Here is a 15,671-nt window from a genome sequence, read left to right on the forward strand (position 1 = left end):
AGAAAAAAAAATCACTTTTCTCAGGTTTCACTTGAAAAAGAGTTTGCATTAATATGTTCATTCTGGTATTTCCCAGCATTGTTAAAAAGTGATCTATAGACTTTTTGTTGGAAATGATAGGGTTGGTAGAAGTAGCTATTAAATAGGATTGGGGACAGATGTGATAAGATAGTTGAATCAAGGGCTCGCGAAAAAAATCCAGTTGGATAAATAACCATAGTTACAAAACCTTTTCAACTCAATAGGAAAAAAAAAGAAAAAGAAAAGAAAACAAGCCATAACAGAGTAGTGTGTGTTGTAGATCAGAATCAGAATCAGAATCAGAATTATATTAACCCCAGGGGGGAATTGCTTTTGTTACAGCCACAAGAGAAAAAAATACAAATAACAGAATAAAAACTATAGTAGCCCGTTTCTGCCTCTGAAAAAAATTTAAAAAATCACCAAGTAAAGTCATAATTATGAGTTAGAAAGTCACAATTATGAGAAACAGTCATACTTTTTAGTTAGTAAAGTCATAATTATGAGAAAGAAAGTCATAAATATGAGATAGGAAGTCATAATTATGAGAAAGAAAGTCATAATTATGAGCTAGTAAAGTCATAATTATGAGATAGAAACATTTTTGGTGCATCCATCTGTACCCATGGCACTGACCAGGAATCTCCACTTGTTCAATAAACCATGCTCTACTTCAGCCACATCAGTTTTATCCTTTCGACTCCAGAGCCTCTTTTTGCTTAGTATCTTTTCAAAGGTGTGTTTACTCAGCATATTTCTATGTGAATTTGCAAACAAAGTATTTCATCATTTGTAAAGCCCAGTCTAAAGTAGTCTTTGAAAGTCTTATCAGCCATCTCTGTGTGTCAGCTCACTGTAAATGTGTTTAAGTATCTCATTTCATAATTATGACTTTTTTTCTCATAATTATGACTTTAGTAACTCATAATTATGATTTTACTAACTCATAATTATGACTTTCTATCTCATAATTATGACTTTCCTTGGTGATTTTTTTTTTTTAGTGGCGGACACAGGCTTCCATAAAAAACGTTTACCAAAGACTAAAGAAAGAATAAATGTTAAATAATTGTATCATGATTCAGGGTCATATTTCTATTGGTCCAAACAATAGATGGAAAAAGCTGTTCACACATTATTAAGGTTTCATTGTCACAGCTATACCATCAGCTCTTCTAGAAACCCTCATTTGCAGAAATGAATATCTGTTCATGAATTTATTATTGCAACATCAGCAACAGGCATCCTTCACACATTTTGGCATCTATCAGGAATAAGTACAGTAAATTATGTTGGGACTCGGGAGGATAAAAAAAACAACTCTACTCATAAATAAAGGTGATGTTTACTTTATGGGCTCTGACAGCCACTCCTTCATGACTGTATCAGTTCAGACATGCTTCGATTACGTTGACATATTAGACCCATTAAAACAACTGCACCATTTTGTACCCAGGGGACACCAGATGTCTAGTAAAATACATGTTGTAACTGTCATATTCATGAACATATGAACTAAAGTATGTAATGCTAACTTATTTTTATGCTTGTTATAGCTTGGTTTATACATTTTTTCAATAACTTTTTTTTGTTTAATAGTGATACTTCAATAATATCAACACTAAGATGAATAAACCATAGGTTTTTAAATTATTGATGTTTACTAAAATTACAAAGGTGTGTAATATTTATATTAACCACAAGGTGTCAGGTTTGATCAATGGTAATACGAACCTTGAACATAAAAAAAAAAAAGATAATTTTTTCACCTCATCTTTTTACATCTGTGTCAAACATCATCCATTTATTGTGTTTGTTGTACGTTAAAGACACGCATCAGTCCAGTCAAAGTGTTTACCCTCTAAGCTTAAGGTTATCCTTTTCTCACCATTCTTTCCTATTAATACATTGTTCTGAAATAAACCCACTGATTAATTCTCACAACATATTTTTTTAATAAACTTTTTTCAGCAGCATCGTCAGTTATCACTGTCATTCTCACTAATGAGTCATCAGACAGCAGCTGGAAAATATCAACATAAATGGTCTCCTTGAGAAAAACAGGCTATTAGAGAATATTCTGAATGCAATTCCACACAATAATAGTTTCATGTGTAACAAAACAAAACAAAACAAAGCCCCCAAAACAAAACAGTATTTATCATAAATATTATTATATCTACCTATCATTACATCTTTTAACTGTGGCCAATAATAGGACATTTATTTGATTCTTTAACACTTCATAATTAAAGGCAGGGTAGGTAATTTTCAAAAGCAAGAAAATTTCAACCAAAAACTTAAAATTCTTGAGAAATTTGCATCTTACCGTGGTTAGGACATTTGGATAAATAGAACCTCAAAGCAACAACTGCAGCCATCTGTGAGTAAAGCTGTGACAGTTAAGATCTGCCTGGCAAACGTGTTAAATAACTGCATAAAAACAGCCACTGCTTTCTGTTCCTAGCAAATCACATTGCATGTGCTAAATCAGTGGTGCCCAACCCTGATCCTCAAGGGCCCCCATCCAGCATGTTTTAGATGTTTCCCTCTTCTAACGCACCTGATTGGAATGAGCAGGATCGTTATCAGGCTTCTGCAGAGCTTGACGATGAGTTAATAATTTGAATCACTCCAATGGTCCATTATTTTTCTTCTTCTTTTTAACAAAAATGGCGGTTCATGGAGCCTCCCAATAGTTCCCGGGAGTGAGCAGTTGACTATTGCACCGCAATGGAGCGAGAGTGGAGTAGACACTTTGTGATGCACTTCTGAACGATAAGACGTTTAAATAATCATATTGGATATTATAATTATCGGCATATCTAAACCTATTAAAGTGTGCATTGAAGCATGTTATTGGATTATTACATTATATGTGTTACCATTATAAACACGTAAATATGATGGTGTGCTGTGTAAATATTGTAAATCAATGCAGTTTTTGACAACAAATTACCAAAAATCCCAGTTTTGTCTCTCGGAATCAATGGATTAGAATCTTCCGAGGAATTATTTGAGTTTACATGAATCACGTGACGGTCAAGCATTTCGAACTTCCGTTGTCGCGTGACGAATGAATACTCTATGAATGATAATGACGAGACGCCCACCATCCTTATTTCCTCTAATTTCCAAATTCATGAGAACATAGTCATGTGATATATCGTTTCAAAGGTAATTCAACATAGAATATGATTATGCCTCGCACGATTTGATCAGTGGCCCGGGGGCCCACCCCCCTTTTTTCTCAGCAATTTCCATTAAAGTCGTTTTCTCATTTATTTGTGAGTCAAATATTGCGACAGTTGGTGGTACCAAATCACTGACACATACCAATATATGAATGGGGCCCATTACTCCGTATACATTTCAAATGACTACTCCTTCATTAATGCTTGTTGAATCAGGCTGTAATTTGACATGGATATTCTATGAGTGGATATCAAGAGCCTTTCTGACACCTTTTTTAGTCTTTGGAATCGAGTCATTTGACTGAATTCTCAGGATTGTGGTATACGTGCTATTCGGCGCAGAGACATTCAGCAGGCCCTGCCGTCGTTCATGAGAACTTGTTTCTCAAACTCTGCCTATTTTACTTCCACAATGAAATCTTCTCCTTCTCTTGGTTTAATTGTTGAATCTTCTCAACAAAAATAATTGTTTGCATTGAAAAATCCCATTTTCCCCAATACTTGACACAGTAGTATAGCTTTCGACAATAAGGTGACATTTTGGGCATTTATAAATTTCATCCATGCAGGAGAATGGGTGAGTCAAAGAGCACATATTCAATCATGTCTGAGTATACAAAACAAAAACATATTTTCTTTTTATTATCACTCTGTCCTTGAAATGATTGCAAACATAAAATTGCCTCGCTTGTTGTGTGCGGCCGGCAACAGTCACTGGAAGTGCTAAATTTGATTGCTGAAAATGGATTTAAATAAAAGTGAAGAGGCAGAGAGGAAATAAGGAGGCGTTCAGATAAAACAGGGTGTACAAGCGTGGCCAAGGAGAGAGGGTTAGGGCATCTCTACCTGCTTTGCATTCTGAGGGAGAAGAAGCTGACAGTGCTGCCTCAGGCTCTCAGACAACAGATGCTCAGAAAGAAGAAACGTCCTGAGGGTGCAGGGACGTGTCTCGCTCCCAACGCCATCTTCTGTCTTTTCACCTGTCTGACCCCCCCCACCCCCCCTTCACCACACATACGCACACTGGAGATTGTCATATTAAAATGATCCTGTGCATAAACAAATCAGGTACGGCTCAATTTTGATGGACTCAGTTATTTGTTTTGCTTTCCTTGGAAAAAAACTATTCACAGGGAATATTTCTTAGCTGTTTCATACCAATGAAAATGGTCGTCCTCAAACAAAACATTTCATTCTGGATATTCACACTCACTTTGTGTGGAAACTTTATAGCTTTAAACAAACATTTTGTTTTCTTCTGTTCTTCAGATTATAGTTCCTTTACTAAATAAAAGTTTCAAATGTTTAAGTGAAACAATCCTAAAATAGTAAATTAAAAACGAAAACAATTAATTTAAAGTTCACTCATGCTCTAATGCACATAAACAAAATGACTCCAAAATCCCATAAAACCACCACAAATACATTCGAAGAACAGATGAAAAAAACAAAACACAAAAATAGAAAAAAATGACAAAATGACTCCAAAAACAAAAAACACAGAAAACATACACATTTACTCCAAAAACACACAACAAACAAACAAAATGGCTCCAAAATCACAGGAAACAACAGCAAACCACACACATTTAAAGAAAAACACCTACTTTTCTTCCTTTTTCAATGCCCAGATTGGTCTTTTTTCTAAATGCTGACATGATAAACACAAATATTCCTCCCTATTCCTATAACATACAGTACATTCCTCAATGTTCTTCTATCTTGTCTTATTGCTATATATATAGGACTAGAACAAATACATGAACTTCTACGATGGTTTAGATCCAGTTTTTATGACGTACACCAGGAAAAATTTATTTTCTAATTCCCATTTACTTGTCTTCCTTCTTCCTGATGCTCACTAGTTCTGGGCTTTCCTCTTTTCAAATTCAGAATTTGATTATTCCCATTTAAAAAATGTAAAAGTATGTTTTATTAATCAGAAGATGTAAAGTGAAAATGTTTCTAAAAACCTGATAAAAATGTAGATTTGGAATTATGGTTAAAGGCAACTTCCAGAAATCGATAATGCATGAGAGTAATGTCATATATTGATTAATAATTGATACCATGTTAAATCAGTTCTCGGCATTGAGTCGTGAGCGCATATTCAGCAATAAAGTGTCACCATCTGGATTATGTTTCATGCTTATTTTCTGTGGTTTTGTGGTGCAGAGTTCACTTTCTTTTTGCAGTAAATTGAATTAGTTGGTCATGAGTTTAAGTCCCAGTGGGTCTTTATTTCTGTTGGGTTTTTATTTGTTTCTGTAATTCATGTTTTACTTATAGTTCAGTAAGATGGTTTGTTTGGAGCAGACACACTGTAGGCAACTGGCAGCTCGGGGGCCACGTGCGGCCCTCAGTCTAAATTTATAATTCAGGAAGTAGGAAGTTCTATGAAGCCCAACGTAATACACAGAAAACAACAGCAAAATGCATAAAATGTCAACTAAAGGACACAAAAATGATTACAAAGACACACTAAACAACCAGTTAAACACACAATGACTATAAAAACAACAACATATACAAAAGAATAGAAGTTGCCCATTTCTGGTTGAAAGCATGAATCATTTTGTCTGTTGGTTATGATCTGTTTCTATGAACAGTATAGAATACCAATGCACTGTGAGAGGGAATATGCAAACTGCACTGAGAAAGACTAAGGCAGTGAGGCTTCATTGCTCACCTCTGGACCAAAAAAGATTGTATATTTAATTTATTCATCTTTCAAAGCAAGCCGCCAGTTATAAAACCAGGACATCCCAAACAGAGAAATCTGTGTCGGGAATAATTACTGTATCTCAGGAGAGGAACATACATCACCATCTGTCCTCTGATTTTGACCATATGAAGAAAAGAAGAAAAAAAAATCAATCAGGATTGTTTTGCAGCTTTGGTGTTTCACTTTGAGGATAAATGACAAAGCTTGTGTTGTTGTTTTATTACTTATTCAGAAGTAAATCATGAATATCACACAAAAGGGTGGAGAGATGTAGATTACTTGTTGTTCGTCCTTGGCTTGTCAAAGGGGGAGGGATCCAGAGGCGTGCACTGATCTTGAGTCAGAGTCAGCTACAAAGATTAACTAAGGTACCAGAATGTTTCTATCAAGCTGAATGATTCTATTCACAAGATGATGTGTTACAAATAGAAACATTAACCACAAACTTTTAATATGCATTTAATAGCAATATTAAGAGGAACGCTGACTGTATTTTTACTAAACAAGTCTCTCCATCTAATGCAGATGAATGGTCCACTGTCTAACAGGAGATGGGTGGGATGCAATCCCTTAAATGTCTAATCTGGAGTGTCTTCCCTGTTCGTCATGGCTGAGAACACCTGCAAACAGAACTTGGCATTTTCATTATCAGAGCCACAGTGGATAAGCAGGTCCATCAGAGATTATAATAACCTAAAGTGTCGACGGGCCAGTAATACATTTTTAAAATCCAGATTCCAGTGTTTAACCATCACAAGACCAACACACAGAGACAATTACACATTTAACCAAATTATTTGAATCTACATGTTTTTCAAAAAGCAGCAGTACCATAAAGGTGAGGTTCTTAACCTTTTCAGCCCGTGACCCCCAAAATAAAGGTTCCAGAGACCCCCACTGTACCTGAAGGTGGTTGAACACAGACATGAACATTGACGAACCGTCATGTAGAGACAGGACCATCTATAAGGGGGAATAAAGGGGAGAGCTTCTTTTTGGGGCTCATCCATAAAGTCAGCAAAATTATGGTCCATTGTTATATGAATCTGTGATAACCACATATATTTATTTATCTGAATAATATTCACTGTTATTCAGGAAGTGTAATATTATTTGCGCCATAGTATATAGTCATCTAAAAAAAAAAAAAAAAATATGAAATCCTTGTTTTAATTAGAAATAAAATGTTTACAAAAAAAAAAAAAAAAAAAAAAACTTGAAAAAAGTGGTGAAATGAGATTTTGAAAAGCACAGAAATTGGTTAAAAGTTGCAAAATTAGAGTGGCCAAAAACAGAAAAACAAATAGTGGTAAAAAAAGGTCAATATTGGCTTAAAAGCGGTAGAAAAGGGAGGATTGTTAAGGTAATTTAATTTAAAAGTAGGAACGATTAGTTTAAACTGGCCAAAAATGGGTATGTGGTTAAATGGGCAAAAAATAAGCATGAAATATGGTGAATAGAGGTTAATAATGACAATAATGGGTTAAAATGTGGTGAAAAATGGTGAAAAGGGTCTATAAGTTCCAGAAATGTTTTGAAACTGGAAAGAATGTGCAGTAAAGACATTGAAATATGATGTAGAAGTGGCAGAAATAGGAGTAATGTAGCAAAAATGCATTAAAAGGAGCAAAAGAAAAAGTGATAAAAAATAGGTTAAAATATAGCAAATTTGGTGTGGTTGCAGAAAAAGGGTTAAAATCGGCAAAAATAGATTCAAATTTGTTAAAGAAAATTGTAGTTTATTGACGATATTTGGCGACCTCATCCCAGTTTCTCACAATTCCAATTAGGTTCCTGACCCCAAGGTTGAGAACCCCTGCCATAGAGAATCTACTCGAACATGCAATATACTTTGGAAAGATTACTAAAGTTACATTGGAAACATTGGAGAGCAGCTAAATATCATAACAGGAAATTTACAGTCAGACAGTTTCACAACAACATTAGAAACAGGGAAAAGAAAGACTGCCAAATGGAGAAAAGGACAAGTGATAAGCTAATGTAGAAGATGATGGATGAAAAAAAAAAAAAAAAAAAGGAACGGGAACCCGCAGACACAAAGGGACAGGAAACAACATGGAGTATAAACACACCAAAAAGCAGAAAAATGAAAAATGATGAGGCAATAATACAAGAAAACAAGAGAGAAAATAGGAAGAGAGGGAACAAGAAAGGAAAAATAACAGGAAAGCAGACACAGAGGAACAATGACTGATGACAGTGCACTAAACAGAAGGAAAACAAGTATTTTATTATTTGATTTCTCGGTTTCCATCCGGCACAGCATAAGGCTCTCCCAATACGAACTATAGATCCTTTCATTAGTGCTGAATGTTTCCGTCTCCTTTATGATCTTTTCCATCTTGTAAATTGTTAAAAAGATCGTTTCCTGTTCCATGTAAAGAGAGCCTCTTTATAAAAGAGAGGAACACAGAGTAAAAAGCTATTCTCAGTCTCCCTCCCGTTCTATCAACGTCATGTGACCACAGGTGAGCCATGGATGAGGACAGGCTCGTAAATTGAGTTCTGCTTTACGTTGCAGCACTCTGCTCACCGCCTGCTTCTCATACAGAGACTGAATAGATGATCAGCCTCACATTGTACCTCTACCATTGCTCTGCATCACATTAGCCCTGGGCTGATCCTCCTTATCTGTAGTTATATTCAGGATTCTAAAGTCTTGTTGAATTCACTTCTCACCAGAGGTGTAAAGAGTACTGATACATCCTACTCAAGTAGAAGTAGTACTTACTTGTTTGAAATTGTACCCAAGTAAAAAAAGTAGCTCAATTAAATAGTACTCACAGTAAAAGTTAATAGTTACTTTCACGAAACACATATTTTTGGTGATGCATCTTACCACGGGTCCCTTGCATACAGTAAACATCTCACGTATAACCCTAAAAAAGAAGAGGCCAAATCTACCACAATCGAAATTTATTTATCTGCATAAAACAAAAGTACACTGGTGTTATTTTTAAAAATAGAATAACACCAATGAATTCAATTCAAAATAAATTCCGAGGCTCCAAGTACAGTATACATACGTTTGTGAACTCTAAAACTGAGAAAATAACCTCCATTCAATGCTATTTTGGCGCTGTGCATTACGTTTAACCTGATTGGTCGGCTGTGATGTAGAGTAAAGGTTGGGTGTAGAAATGTAACAAAAAATGACTGATTTAGAAATATTCTCAAAAAAAAAAAAAAATACAAGTACCCATAAAAGCAACTCAAATACAGTCATGTGAGTACTTGTAATCCATTGCTTTCACTTCTGCTTCAGACGACGAAGATTTCAAACTCTGTCCTTTTACTGTAAAAATGGCCAATTACAACAAAAAATTTGCACATCTAGAGAATTGTACTCCTTCATTTGGTAAGGTCATCACAGATGTATTGTTTGAGTGTGTTAGCATGTGCTAATTTACAACACCTGTGATTTCAGTCCTTCAAGTTATTCCTAGAGAAAACATACACACACAATGAACAACAAATGTATTTATCACACAAGAATATAAAGAAATAAAGGGGATTACCAGATAGATTTTATAGCGTTTTGAACTGTTGCTAGATTTAAGGTAAACATTGATTATTTCACTCATTCTAATCTGAAGCATTTCTAAGCAAATGATAGCATACCTTGTAAAGAAACATGTTTGTTAAAATTCACTTTAATTTAAGTTGTATATGAAAGATTTGCTTATATACTATAATATTACATAATGCTAGGGAGAGGGGGAAATAAAATAGTGTCTCTTCTTCAGGATAATATAGTGTATCTGTCTTTCCTAACTCTCCAGATGAATTGCCTGTTTGGCTTCTATCTCTATTTAAGTGTTTATTTGTGACGGGCATGTTGGCCGTTTTCCTAAACAGACACTTTAGAGCCACAGACAGAAGCTGAGCCTGCGCCGCTAACCTCTGAACAGTCACATCTTATTTGTCACTATAATTAAAAGCACAGCGATATGTAATATTTACATCCCTATAATACAAGCAGCACATTACCCAGGATTTGCATAAACTCATTGGGAATAATAATGTGATAAAGGTCATGTGGGAGTGCTGTTTTATTACCAGCAACAAATATCTGGACTTAAAGTCCATTTCTCTGCGTTTGTGAACTCTAGACACTAAATACCAACCAATCAGCTGATTTACTAAGGCATGAATACCAAAAAAAGTCACACATTAACCTCATATATATAATCATGTGATTATTTAGCTCCAAATTACAATAATACAGAATGTATTATGTTTAAATGTCAAAGCAAGGCACAATGAGTATTTTGACTAAATCATCACAAAGGCTGATGTGTTTTCCTCTGAGTCGTGGCAACCTCACATTTAAATATATATCTCAGTGTACACAGCATGTGATATGCATATGATTCAATATCAAAGGGAAGGACAGATGGTCAAACTTTAAGAAAGAGAATACTGAGTAGATGTGGGACATCACAGCGGTAACTATAGATGATGATGATGATGATGATGATGATGATGATGATGATGATAGAGCAAAAGAAAAAAGAAAAAACCCAGTGATTCTAAATTTGTCAGCCCATTGACACAAATCATTGGTCTGTATTTATTTCAGTCTTTTTTTTAAATTATTTTTATATATATATATAAAACTATTTGAATACTAATTGAGTTTAAATGATACCCTTTGACTTTTAAAAGTATTTAGGATCTGTTCCAAGTAGCTAGGGATTTAGAAATGTTTATAGAACGTGGTTATTATGGGCGGGGAACGATATACAGTATATATAACTACATATATATATATATATATATATATATATATATATATATATATATATATATATATATATATATATATATAACTATACATATATATATACTACATATACTACTATATAGTATTGACGTGATGACGTCATCACTGTAGAGGTAGGACCATTGTTCCAATGTTCTAATGTTCTAACTGATGACATCATTACTGTAGTGGCTTGGACTGATGACATCATCACTGAGTCCGTTGACTCAGGAGGTGGGGCGTCCAAACAAATCCAACATTGCACACCCTTGAACCAAGCAGCAGCCATGTTGAAACTCTCAGGTCAGTCTGATCCTATCTGAGGATCAGACCTATTTTGAGGAACACACCACACACACACACACACACACACACACACACACACACACACACACACGCACGCACGCACGCACGCACGCACGCACGCACACACACACACACACACACACACACACACACACACACACAGACAGACACAGATTTAATAGAGATGAACACTATCAAAACATTAAAGATTTCTGGAATAACATTATAAACGCTGTTAGGTTGGAAATATTAACAGACTGAGCTTGTTTACGTTTATATCCCTCTCAACCTATGCCCCCCCCCCCTTTGAAAAGGCTTATTGAGGCAACATGAACCTTAAATGTCAGCTGGTCATCAATAATGATCTGCCAGTGAGGAATCTGCACCTTGCAAAATCATTATGCATCACTTTGAGCAGATGCGCTTAAATATTGGCATAAATACTGGGCGACACATGCAGCTTTTAACTCTCCAGGTGAAGATGGAACAAACTTACTGACTATTTTTAAGGAGCGGGATGGACAGAAAGTGAAGGTAAGACACAGACAGGCACAAACCTAACTGAGGCTGAGAAAAGATTATGAATCAAGAACCAAACACACAGAAACAAGAAGTTGGTAAATCACTGAAATCATCAGCGAGATAAAAAAAAATAATAATAATTGGAAAACAGGAACTCACAGAGGCCATCTGAACTGAGGCAGGCATTTAAAAATAATGCAAATACTCACGCATGGGATCAGATAGGCAAACAACATACTCAAAATGCAGACAAAAGCAACTCAACCACACCATGACCAGAAAAATACAAGAGTGAAGGACAAGTGTGAGAGCAATGAATAAACAGAAAGAGACAGAGTGAAGAGGTGGTGTCAGGCAACTGTAACAGACAATATACTCAAAACATAGCACTGGTGTGGACAAGCATGTATGATTTATTGGTGAGTAAGTAACTCTTGTTTGCTACAACACAAAAATATCAATGATGCACTTACACAGCGAGTGTTTCACTCAAGATGAAATCTTTAAAAACAAAAATGTGGCCACATTTATAACTGCAAATCAATTTAAAATTTGGAGTTTGAGCAGAAGATGTTGGAAACATGACCATAGCATGCAAAGCATTTCTGATCCTTCCAAATCAGATCTTCCAATATTGGAGAAACAGAATTTACAAAGGCTTATCAAGAATAAATTAAAGGACCCACGTTATGCTAAATCGACTTTTCTGTGCTTTAAACATCATAAAGTTCTATATGGGCTTCATACACATGCCCAAAGTGTTTATTTCATTGATTCCATCAATCGTTAGTTAGAGGGTGATTCGTTCCAAACACCTCGCTTCAATTTGATGACACGTTCCCACTTTGATGACGAATTTCACGCGACACTGAGCTGGAGAAGCCGCGCCTCCAGGAAGCTCTCTGCCGTGATTGACATGTAAACAGACACACCCACAAAGGTGAGCATTTCAGCGTCCTTCACGCAGTGCTATGTATGTATTTTCTACAGTTTATGTACTGGCGAACGCCCCGCCCCCACGCTCTGTCTCGTGCATAAAGCAGCATGAGCTCGACTACGGAGTGGGTGGGAGGAGGGCGGGCCGTCCTCTGGCCCGATGTCACCATGCGGGGAGGAGAGAGACACGCCCACTCATGAATATGCATAAGTAAGCCGCAAATCAGCCTGTTTGTGTAGAGTTGCTCAGAAAGTGACTTTTCAGAGGCTAAAACGCTGGAAAACAGGCGAGTTTGGGAAAATAAACCTCAAATACTGTTTTTGGGGTTCTTAGAACAAATGGAAATGGGTGAAAAATGGCATGATATGGGACCTTTAAATGGTCCATGGATTTTAAAAAAAACACTGCAATTTCAACATTTTTATTCCCAAGTTTGCTCATCCACGTATAGATGATTTATATGTACGGTCACTATATATCTTATATAACATGACATATAAATGCTCTTTAAAATTCTTTAATTTTGTGCCAAAGTTTTGTGTAATTTAGGGCAATTTTGTGGCGTTCTTGGTAAGAAATGACAGGATTTTAGAAGACTGGCGCGTTCTTTCAATAAATCCTGTGGAGTGTCATTAAATTTGTGAATTTAAAGGGACTGGGATATCTATATCTCAATAATTTGGTAGTTTACACAATGATAAATTTTATTTTTTGGGGTAATTTTGCCTTACTTCTATGGGATGATTTGAATGCTCTAAAGCATTGGTTCTCAACTGGTCTCACCCTGGGACCCACATTTTACCACGATCATTAAATCGCGACCCAATTTTTTTTTAATTCAACCAACCAAATTTCCTTTTTCTTAAATAGTTGTTGAAAACACACAGGCATAATCTTTTTAAAAACATAAATCTATACACTTTCCTGTGCAACATGCATTTCACAGCGTGCCTGTCAAAAGGCACGTTTGGTCTATCATGAGAGTAAGTCATTTATGAATTAAAATGTCATTTATTTTGAGCATTTATTTATTTTTGATAAGCTGTCCGCGACCCACCCAGTACAGGTCTGCGACCCACTTTTGGTTCCGACCCACCAGTTGAGAATTGCTGCTCTAAAGAAACGGATCTGGCACATGTGCAGTTTGTGCACGGACTGTGCTAGTTAATCATTCTGTATGTGTCTGAAATGATAACATATTTTACAAATAGCTACTGTGCTGCTTACATTATTCCACAGGACTAACAAAAACCTGTTGGCTTATAAAGACTATAACACTGATTAAAATGACTCCTTAAGGTCTGTTTGAGTAAAAAACTGATCATTGGAGCTAATTCTGCACTCATTCAGTATCATTTCCACAAGATACTTTTTTACACTCTGTCGCTTCACGACTGCTTCCAACTGGTCTGAAAATCCCTGCTTGGCGTCAACTATCCTCACTCTTACATGCTCTGATTACATTTTAAGGTCCAGCAATTTTATTCATCCCATGGCGCCGAAAGCCTGCTAAGTTTTGAACAGAAATGGCTTCAGATTCCCAGCAGCACAAAGAACTGAGCCAGTCACTGAACCACCTCCCCTTGTGTTCACTGCTGCTCTCTCTTTGTTTTTCATTTTTGTACGTAACACCGTCGTCTAGCTACCCTACTCTTTTATAAGTATACATCATTGTGGATTTTTTAAGTTATTGATATCTATTTCAAAGCCAACAAATGTATCAATTTACTTCTGTCAGACTGCATTAGCAAATGAGCAAATGGTTTCTACTATATGCATACTGTAAATAAAAGAAATTGAATTATAGGTTAATCAAATATAATTCATCTAGGTCAGTGGTTCCCAAACTTTTCAGAGTCCCGTACCCCTTCAAACATTTAACCTGTGGCCATGTACCCCCTGCTCCTGCACACTTAAAAATATAATATATTAATGTCATATACAAGGTAGCCCTGCAGCACAAATCTGGCCCTTTAGACCATCAAATTTGGTTACCCTTTGCAAAAAGTAGTATACTTGAAGTTCATTTTATTAAGTATCCTTGAGTATAAGTATACCAAGTATACTATGGACCATGTACTTGTGGCGTACTAGAAAGTATAGCAATTTAATACTTCTTTGGACTAAATTGGAACATTTAAAGTTTATAAAAGTATACATAAGTATACTTTATAAGGTCATTTTAGGTTCACAAAAGTACACTTTCAAGTATACTCATTCATATACTACTAGTGTACTAAGTATATACTTCTAGTCCACATTTTAGTTTATTAAAGTATACTTTATACTTTCAGTACTGCCTCGGTTTTAGTATAAGTGTATGTCTAAGTATTAATGTACTTAGTCTTAGACTATTTTTTATATTTTTCAGTACAAGATAAGTATACTTCTCATAAGTATATAAATCATAGCGTATAAAAAGTACACTACAAGTATTCTGCCTCAGTAATAAAGTATACTTGTAGTACACTTGAATAAACTACTGTTTGCTAAGTTAAAAAGTCATTATTGTCCGGATTACCAAATAATTCGGTTGTAGATAAATCAGCTAGGATCTCAGATATCTAAATACACAAATTCAATGTACATTCCACAATATTTGGAGAATCGCAATTTTCCCGTGCTTTTTTCCCCCATGACTGCAGTCATTTTAAATTTAAAATTGTAAAAAAAATACTTTGTGTAAAGTACAAACTTGGGTACATTAATCAATGTTTTTTTCATTTCTATTTATGTACCCCCATGACAATTTGCGTACCACTAGGGGTACCCGTACCCCACTTTGGGAACCTAGGACCTAGGTAAACATAAATTTGTTTTTTAAGGCAACAAGTTTTCTTTTTCTTTTTTTTAATGTAAAGTCAATCAATTATTTTTTTTTTTACAGATGGTCTGACTCAACACAATGTTTTTGTTGTGATTAATATTCTTTAGTTTCTTGCCCAGTTAATAAATGACGTAAAAGTCGTCTACTGTCTGTCAGGTGGAATGCGCATCTGTAAACAAATTGAAAAATACAATTGTTGAACTTCATTGTTTTACATTACAAACAAAAATGTATGTGTTTGATGTGTTGCAAAATGATCGTTCAATATCATTGTGATAGATTGTTAAAGGTTCTGTTGTGTTTATGATCACAGACGATCGGGACGCATTGGCTGCACCTGTGATCTTCTGCCC

This window comes from Gouania willdenowi, chromosome 12 (assembly GCF_900634775.1).
Source record: "Gouania willdenowi chromosome 12, fGouWil2.1, whole genome shotgun sequence".
Taxonomy (NCBI): Eukaryota; Metazoa; Chordata; class Actinopteri; order Blenniiformes; family Gobiesocidae; genus Gouania; species Gouania willdenowi.